General features: G+C 38.5%; 7 non-coding genes across 7 annotated transcripts; all 7 read left to right on the top strand.

The window, feature by feature from the left end:
• The first annotated feature begins 3 nt into the window (after nt 1-3).
• On the top strand, nt 4-76 carry TRNAM-CAU (transfer RNA methionine (anticodon CAU)). The gene has a single exon. It is a non-coding gene; the product is annotated as a tRNA-Met (tRNA).
• Nucleotides 77-1,128: 1,052 nt separating this feature from the next.
• On the top strand, nt 1,129-1,201 carry TRNAM-CAU (transfer RNA methionine (anticodon CAU)). The gene has a single exon. It is a non-coding gene; the product is annotated as a tRNA-Met (tRNA).
• Nucleotides 1,202-2,230: 1,029 nt separating this feature from the next.
• On the top strand, nt 2,231-2,303 carry TRNAM-CAU (transfer RNA methionine (anticodon CAU)). Its single transcript has one exon. It is a non-coding gene; the product is annotated as a tRNA-Met (tRNA).
• Nucleotides 2,304-3,355: 1,052 nt separating this feature from the next.
• TRNAM-CAU (transfer RNA methionine (anticodon CAU)) lies at nt 3,356-3,428 on the top strand. Its single transcript has one exon. It is a non-coding gene; the product is annotated as a tRNA-Met (tRNA).
• Nucleotides 3,429-4,478: 1,050 nt separating this feature from the next.
• On the top strand, nt 4,479-4,551 carry TRNAM-CAU (transfer RNA methionine (anticodon CAU)). The gene has a single exon. It is a non-coding gene; the product is annotated as a tRNA-Met (tRNA).
• A 1,034-nt stretch (nt 4,552-5,585) lies between these two features.
• On the top strand, nt 5,586-5,658 carry TRNAM-CAU (transfer RNA methionine (anticodon CAU)). Its single transcript has one exon. It is a non-coding gene; the product is annotated as a tRNA-Met (tRNA).
• Nucleotides 5,659-6,698: 1,040 nt separating this feature from the next.
• On the top strand, nt 6,699-6,771 carry TRNAM-CAU (transfer RNA methionine (anticodon CAU)). The gene has a single exon. It is a non-coding gene; the product is annotated as a tRNA-Met (tRNA).
• The last annotated feature ends 729 nt before the right edge of the window (nt 6,772-7,500 follow it).

Genomic DNA, 7,500 nt, shown 5'->3' with positions numbered 1-7,500 from the left:
CTTGCCTCGTTAGCGCAGTAGGTAGCGCGTCAGTCTCATAATCTGAAGGTCGTGAGTTCGATCCTCACACGGGGCACTATGCTTTAGATATTTTGTCTCCATCTTGACTAGACAGCCAGAACTGTATCCACTCAGTACCAAAAAACGTCAGATATAAAGGAAGGGGGTTTTGGATCCTTTGAAACCAAATAGTTAAAAGTCAAAAGTAAAAAGGATTTGTGATATGAATTCAAATGGAGTATTGAGCAAAAGAATGGAATGAATGTCCAAAATCTATTGTGGTCAGCATTTTTTGCTGCAAAGAGCAAATCCAAGCTAGACTGACTGTATGCATGGCTTGTGTCGACATTTCAATGCGTGACTTATTACAGAAAAAGTGGCAATCCCATAGCAGGAATCGAACCAGTAAACTAAGAATACTGGTTGCTTGGTCAAATGGGATAACCCAAAGAGTCACAGAAAAAATGAGAGGCGTAAAAAAAAAAAAAAAAAAAAAAAAAAAAAAAAAAAAAAAAAAAAAAGAGTGTTGCTTTGATTAAAAAACTTTTTCCTTTCAACAGTTTAAACTTGACTCATTTGAACAGTAGTTAGGAGCTAGTGGCTTATTCTGATGATTATGAGGTTTTCCCTCAGATAGGGTACAGTTCACTCCTTTTTTTTTGACTGGGGAGCTTGAGAAATTTGCCATTCAGTTGTTAAATTCTACAGATTAGAATGGAAATTGGAGGCCAAAGGACAGGCCAAACGAGTTTTTGAGTTCCTCGACATTTTGAAGTAAAAAATGATAGTTGAGAATAGTTTGAGCTATGAAACCTATAAAAGTGTTGTGCAAGAGTTGGAAATGAAGTGCCAAGACCCTAACGTTTTGCAACTTTGGCTGCAAAGTGCAAATTTTACCTGAACTGCTTTTTTATGCAAACAACTGTCGGCCTTTGAATGTCAGAGATAGTACAGAAAAAGCAGCATTCCCATACCGGGAGTCGAACCCGGGCCGCCTGGGTGAAAACCAGGAATCCTAACCGCTAGACCATATGGGAAGTGTTGTTCTCATAAGACGTTGTCAATGTGGAAAAAGAAGAACTTAATTGCTTTCAGTAAGTAAGTTTGGCACATCCTTGCTAGAAGCTTGCCTCGTTAGCGCAGTAGGTAGCGCGTCAGTCTCATAATCTGAAGGTCGTGAGTTCGATCCTCACACGGGGCACTATGCTTTAGATATTTTGTCTCCATCTTGACTAGACAGCCAGAACTGTATCCACTCAGTACCAAAAAACGTCAGATATAAAGGAAGGGGGTTTTGGATCCTTTGAAACCAAATAGTTAAAAGTCAAAAGTAAAAAGGATTTGTGATATGAATTCAAATGGAGTATTGAGCAAAAGAATGGAATGAATGTCCAAAATCTATTGTGGTCAGCATTTTTTGCTGCAAAGAGCAAATCCAAGCTAGACTGACTGTATGCATGGCTTGTGTCGACATTTCAATGCGTGACTTATTACAGAAAAAGTGGCAATCCCATAGCAGGAATCGAACCAGTAAACTAAGAATACTGGTTGCTTGGTCAAATGGGATAACCCAAAGAGTCACAGAAAAAATGAGAGGCGTAAAAAAAAAAAAAAAAAAAAAAAGAGTGTTGCTTTGATTAAAAAACTTTTTCCTTTCAACAGTTTAAACTTGACTCATTTGAACAGTAGTTAGGAGCTAGTGGCTTATTCTGATGATTATGAGGTTTTCCCTCAGATAGGGTACAGTTCACACCTTTTTTTTTGACTGGGGAGCTTGAGAAATTTGCCATTCAGTTGTTAAATTCTACAGATTAGAATGGAAATTGGAGGCCAAAGGACAGGCCAAACGAGTTTTTGAGTTCCTCGACATTTTGAAGTAAAAAATGATAGTTGAGAATAGTTTGAGCTATGAAACCTATAAAAGTGTTGTGCAAGAGTTGGAAATGAAGTGCCAAGACCCTAACGTTTTGCAACTTTGGCTGCAAAGTGCAAATTTTACCTGAACTGCTTTTTTATGCAAACAACTGTCGGCCTTTGAATGTCAGAGATAGTACAGAAAAAGCAGCATTCCCATACCGGGAGTCGAACCCGGGCAGCCTGGGTGAAAACCAGGAATCCTAACCGCTAGACCATATGGGAAGTGTTGTTCTCATAAGACGTTGTCAATGTGGAAAAAGAAGAACTTAATTGCTTTCAGTAAGTAAGTTTGGCACATCCTTGCTAGAAGCTTGCCTCGTTAGCGCAGTAGGTAGCGCGTCAGTCTCATAATCTGAAGGTCGTGAGTTCGATCCTCACACGGGGCACTATGCTTTAGATATTTTGTCTCCATCTTGACTAGACAGCCAGAACTGTATCCACTCAGTACCAAAAAACGTCAGATATAAAGGAAGGGGGTTTTGGATCCTTTGAAACCAAATAGTTAAAAGTCAAAAGTAAAAAGGATTTGTGATATGAATTCAAATGGAGTATTGAGCAAAAGAATGGAATGAATGTCCAAAATCTATTGTGGTCAGCATTTTTTGCTGCAAAGAGCAAATCCAAGCTAGACTGACTGTATGCATGGCTTGTGTCGACATTTCAATGCGTGACTTATTACAGAAAAAGTGGCAATCCCATAGCAGGAATCGAACCAGTAAACTAAGAATACTGGTTGCTTGGTCAAATGGGATAACCCAAAGAGTCACAGAAAAAATGAGAGGCGTAAAAAAAAAAAAAAAAAAAAAAAAAAAAAAAAAAAAAAAAAAAAAAGAGTGTTGCTTTGATTAAAAAACTTTTTCCTTTCAACAGTTTAAACTTGACTCATTTGAACAGTAGTTAGGAGCTAGTGGCTTATTCTGATGATTATGAGGTTTTCCCTCAGATAGGGTACAGTTCACTCCTTTTTTTTTGACTGGGGAGCTTGAGAAATTTGCCATTCAGTTGTTAAATTCTACAGATTAGAATGGAAATTGGAGGCCAAAGGACAGGCCAAACGAGTTTTTGAGTTCCTCGACATTTTGAAGTAAAAAATGATAGTTGAGAATAGTTTGAGCTATGAAACCTATAAAAGTGTTGTGCAAGAGTTGGAAATGAAGTGCCAAGACCCTAACGTTTTGCAACTTTGGCTGCAAAGTGCAAATTTTACCTGAACTGCTTTTTTATGCAAACAACTGTCGGCCTTTGAATGTCAGAGATAGTACAGAAAAAGCAGCATTCCCATACCGGGAGTCGAACCCGGGCCGCCTGGGTGAAAACCAGGAATCCTAACCGCTAGACCATATGGGAAGTGTTGTTCTCATAAGACGTTGTCAATGTGGAAAAAGAAGAACTTAATTGCTTTCAGTAAGTAAGTTTGGCACATCCTTGCTAGAAGCTTGCCTCGTTAGCGCAGTAGGTAGCGCGTCAGTCTCATAATCTGAAGGTCGTGAGTTCGATCCTCACACGGGGCACTATGCTTTAGATATTTTGTCTCCATCTTGACTAGACAGCCAGAACTGTATCCACTCAGTACCAAAAAACGTCAGATATAAAGGAAGGGGGTTTTGGATCCTTTGAAACCAAATAGTTAAAAGTCAAAAGTAAAAAGGATTTGTGATATGAATTCAAATGGAGTATTGAGCAAAAGAATGGAATGAATGTCCAAAATCTATTGTGGTCAGCATTTTTTGCTGCAAAGAGCAAATCCAAGCTAGACTGACTGTATGCATGGCTTGTGTCGACATTTCAATGCGTGACTTATTACAGAAAAAGTGGCAATCCCATAGCAGGAATCGAACCAGTAAACTAAGAATACTGGTTGCTTGGTCAAATGGGATAACCCAAAGAGTCACAGAAAAAATGAGAGGCGTAAAAAAAAAAAAAAAAAAAAAAAAAAAAAAAAAAAAAAAAAAAAGAGTGTTGCTTTGATTAAAAAACTTTTTCCTTTCAACAGTTTAAACTTGACTCATTTGAACAGTAGTTAGGAGCTAGTGGCTTATTCTGATGATTATGAGGTTTTCCCTCAGATAGGGTACAGTTCACTCCTTTTTTTTTGACTGGGGAGCTTGAGAAATTTGCCATTCAGTTGTTAAATTCTACAGATTAGAATGGAAATTGGAGGCCAAAGGACAGGCCAAACGAGTTTTTGAGTTCCTCGACATTTTGAAGTAAAAAATGATAGTTGAGAATAGTTTGAGCTATGAAACCTATAAAAGTGTTGTGCAAGAGTTGGAAATGAAGTGCCAAGACCCTGACGTTTTGCAACTTTGGCTGCAAAGTGCAAATTTTACCTGAACTGCTTTTTTATGCAAACAACTGTCGGCCTTTGAATGTCAGAGATAGTACAGAAAAAGCAGCATTCCCATACCGGGAGTCGAACCCGGGCCGCCTGGGTGAAAACCAGGAATCCTAACCGCTAGACCATATGGGAAGTGTTGTTCTCATAAGACGTTGTCAATGTGGAAAAAGTAGAACTTAATTGCTTTCAGTAAGTAAGTTTGGCACATCCTTGCTAGAAGCTTGCCTCGTTAGCGCAGTAGGTAGCGCGTCAGTCTCATAATCTGAAGGTCGTGAGTTCGATCCTCACACGGGGCACTATGCTTTAGATATTTTGTCTCCATCTTGACTAGACAGCCAGAACTGTATCCACTCAGTACCAAAAAACGTCAGATATAAAGGAAGGGGGTTTTGGATCCTTTGAAACCAAATAGTTAAAAGTCAAAAGTAAAAATGATTTGTGATATGAATTCAAATGGAGTATTGAGCAAAAGAATGGAATGAATGTCCAAAATCTATTGTGGTCAGCATTTTTTGCTGCAAAGAGCAAATCCAAGCTAGACTGACTGTATGCATGGCTTGTGTCGACATTTCAATGCGTGACTTATTACAGAAAAAGTGGCAATCCCATAGCAGGAATCGAACCAGTAAACTAAGAATACTGGTTGCTTGGTCAAATGGGATAACCCAAAGAGTCACAGAAAAAATGAGAGGCGTAAAAAAAAAAAAAAAAAAAAAAAAAAAAGAGTGTTGCTTTGATTAAAAAACTTTTTCCTTTCAACAGTTTAAACTTGACTCATTTGAACAGTAGTTAGGAGCTAGTGGCTTATTCTGATGATTATGAGGTTTTCCCTCAGATAGGGTACAGTTCACTCCTTTTTTTTTGACTGGGGAGCTTGAGAAATTTGCCATTCAGTTGTTAAATTCTACAGATTAGAATGGAAATTGGAGGCCAAAGGACAGGCCAAACGAGTTTTTGAGTTCCTCGACATTTTGAAGTAAAAAATGATAGTTGAGAATAGTTTGAGCTATGAAACCTATAAAAGTGTTGTGCAAGAGTTGGAAATGAAGTGCCAAGACCCTAACGTTTTGCAACTTTGGCTGCAAAGTGCAAATTTTACCTGAACTGCTTTTTTATGCAAACAACTGTCGGCCTTTGAATGTCAGAGATAGTACAGAAAAAGCAGCATTCCCATACCGGGAGTCGAACCCGGGCCGCCTGGGTGAAAACCAGGAATCCTAACCGCTAGACCATATGGGAAGTGATGTTCTCATAAGACGTTGTCAATGTGGAAAAAGAAGAACTTAATTGCTTTCAGTAAGTAAGTTTGGCACATCCTTGCTAGAAGCTTGCCTCGTTAGCGCAGTAGGTAGCGCGTCAGTCTCATAATCTGAAGGTCGTGAGTTCGATCCTCACACGGGGCACTATGCTTTAGATATTTTGTCTCCATCTTGACTAGACAGCCAGAACTGTATCCACTCAGTACCAAAAAAGATCAGATATAAAGGAAGGGGGTTTTGGATCCTTTGAAACCAAATAGTTAAAAGTCAAAAGTAAAAAGGATTTGTGATATGAATTCAAATGGAGTATTGAGCAAAAGAATGGAATGAATGTCCAAAATCTATTGTGGTCAGCATTTTTTGCTGCAAAGAGCAAATCCAAGCTAGACTGACTGTATGCATGGCTTGTGTCGACATTTCAATGCGTGACTTATTACAGAAAAAGTGGCAATCCCATAGCAGGAATCGAACCAGTAAACTAAGAATACTGGTTGCTTGGTCAAATGGGATAACCCAAAGAGTCACAGAAAAAATGAGAGGCGTAAAAAAAAAAAAAAAAAAAAAAAAAAAAAAAAAAGAGTGTTGCTTTGATTAAAAAACTTTTTCCTTTCAACAGTTTAAACTTGACTCATTTGAACAGTAGTTAGGAGCTAGTGGCTTATTCTGATGATTATGAGGTTTTCCCTCAGATAGGGTACAGTTCACTCCTTTTTTTTTGACTGGGGAGCTTGAGAAATTTGCCATTCAGTTGTTAAATTCTACAGATTAGAATGGAAATTGGAGGCCAAAGGACAGGCCAAACGAGTTTTTGAGTTCCTCGACATTTTGAAGTAAAAAATGATAGTTGAGAATAGTTTGAGCTATGAAACCTATAAAAGCGTTGTGCAAGAGTTGGAAATGAAGTGCCAAGACCCTAACGTTTTGCAACTTTGGCTGCAAAGTGCAAATTTTACCTGAACTGCTTTTTTATGCAAACAACTGTCGGCCTTTGAATGTCAGAGATAGTACAGAAAAAGCAGCATTCCCATACCGGGAGTCGAACCCGGGCCGCCTGGGTGAAAACCAGGAATCCTAACCGCTAGACCATATGGGAAGTGTTGTTCTCATAAGACGTTGTCAATGTGGAAAAAGAAGAACTTAATTGCTTTCAGTAAGTAAGTTTGGCACATCCTTGCTAGAAGCTTGCCTCGTTAGCGCAGTAGGTAGCGCGTCAGTCTCATAATCTGAAGGTCGTGAGTTCGATCCTCACACGGGGCACTATGCTTTAGATATTTTGTCTCCATCTTGACTAGACAGCCAGAACTGTATCCACTCAGTACCAAAAAACGTCAGATATAAAGGAAGGGGGTTTTGGATCCTTTGAAACCAAATAGTTAAAAGTCAAAAGTAAAAATGATTTGTGATATGAATTCAAATGGAGTATTGAGCAAAAGAATAGAATGAATGTCCAAAATCTATTGTGGTCAGCATTTTTTGCTGCAAAGAGCAAATCCAAGCTAGACTGACTGTATGCATGGCTTGTGTCGACATTTCAATGCGTGACTTATTACAGAAAAAGTGGCAATCCCATAGCAGGAATCGAACCAGTAAACTAAGAATACTGGTTGCTTGGTCAAATGGGATAACCCAAAGAGTCACAGAAAAAATGAGAGGCGTAAAAAAAAAAAAAAAAAAAAAAAAAAAAAAAAAAAAAAAGAGTGTTGCTTTGATTAAAAAACTTTTTCCTTTCAACAGTTTAAACTTGACTCATTTGAACAGTAGTTAGGAGCTAGTGGCTTATTCTGATGATTATGAGGTTTTCCCTCAGATAGGGTACAGTTCACTCCTTTTTTTTTGACTGGGGAGCTTGAGAAATTTGCCATTCAGTTGTTAAATTCTACAGATTAGAATGGAAATTGGAGGCCAAAGGACAGGCCAAACGAGTTTTTGAGTTCCTCGACATTTTGAAGTAAAAAATGATAGTTGAGAATAGTTTGAGCTATGAAA

This window comes from Anomaloglossus baeobatrachus, chromosome 4 (assembly GCF_048569485.1).
Source record: "Anomaloglossus baeobatrachus isolate aAnoBae1 chromosome 4, aAnoBae1.hap1, whole genome shotgun sequence".
Classification (NCBI taxonomy): Eukaryota; Metazoa; Chordata; class Amphibia; order Anura; family Aromobatidae; genus Anomaloglossus; species Anomaloglossus baeobatrachus.
The sequence above is the reverse complement of the archived record's forward strand: the minus strand, read 5'-3'. Positions and strand labels throughout refer to the sequence as shown.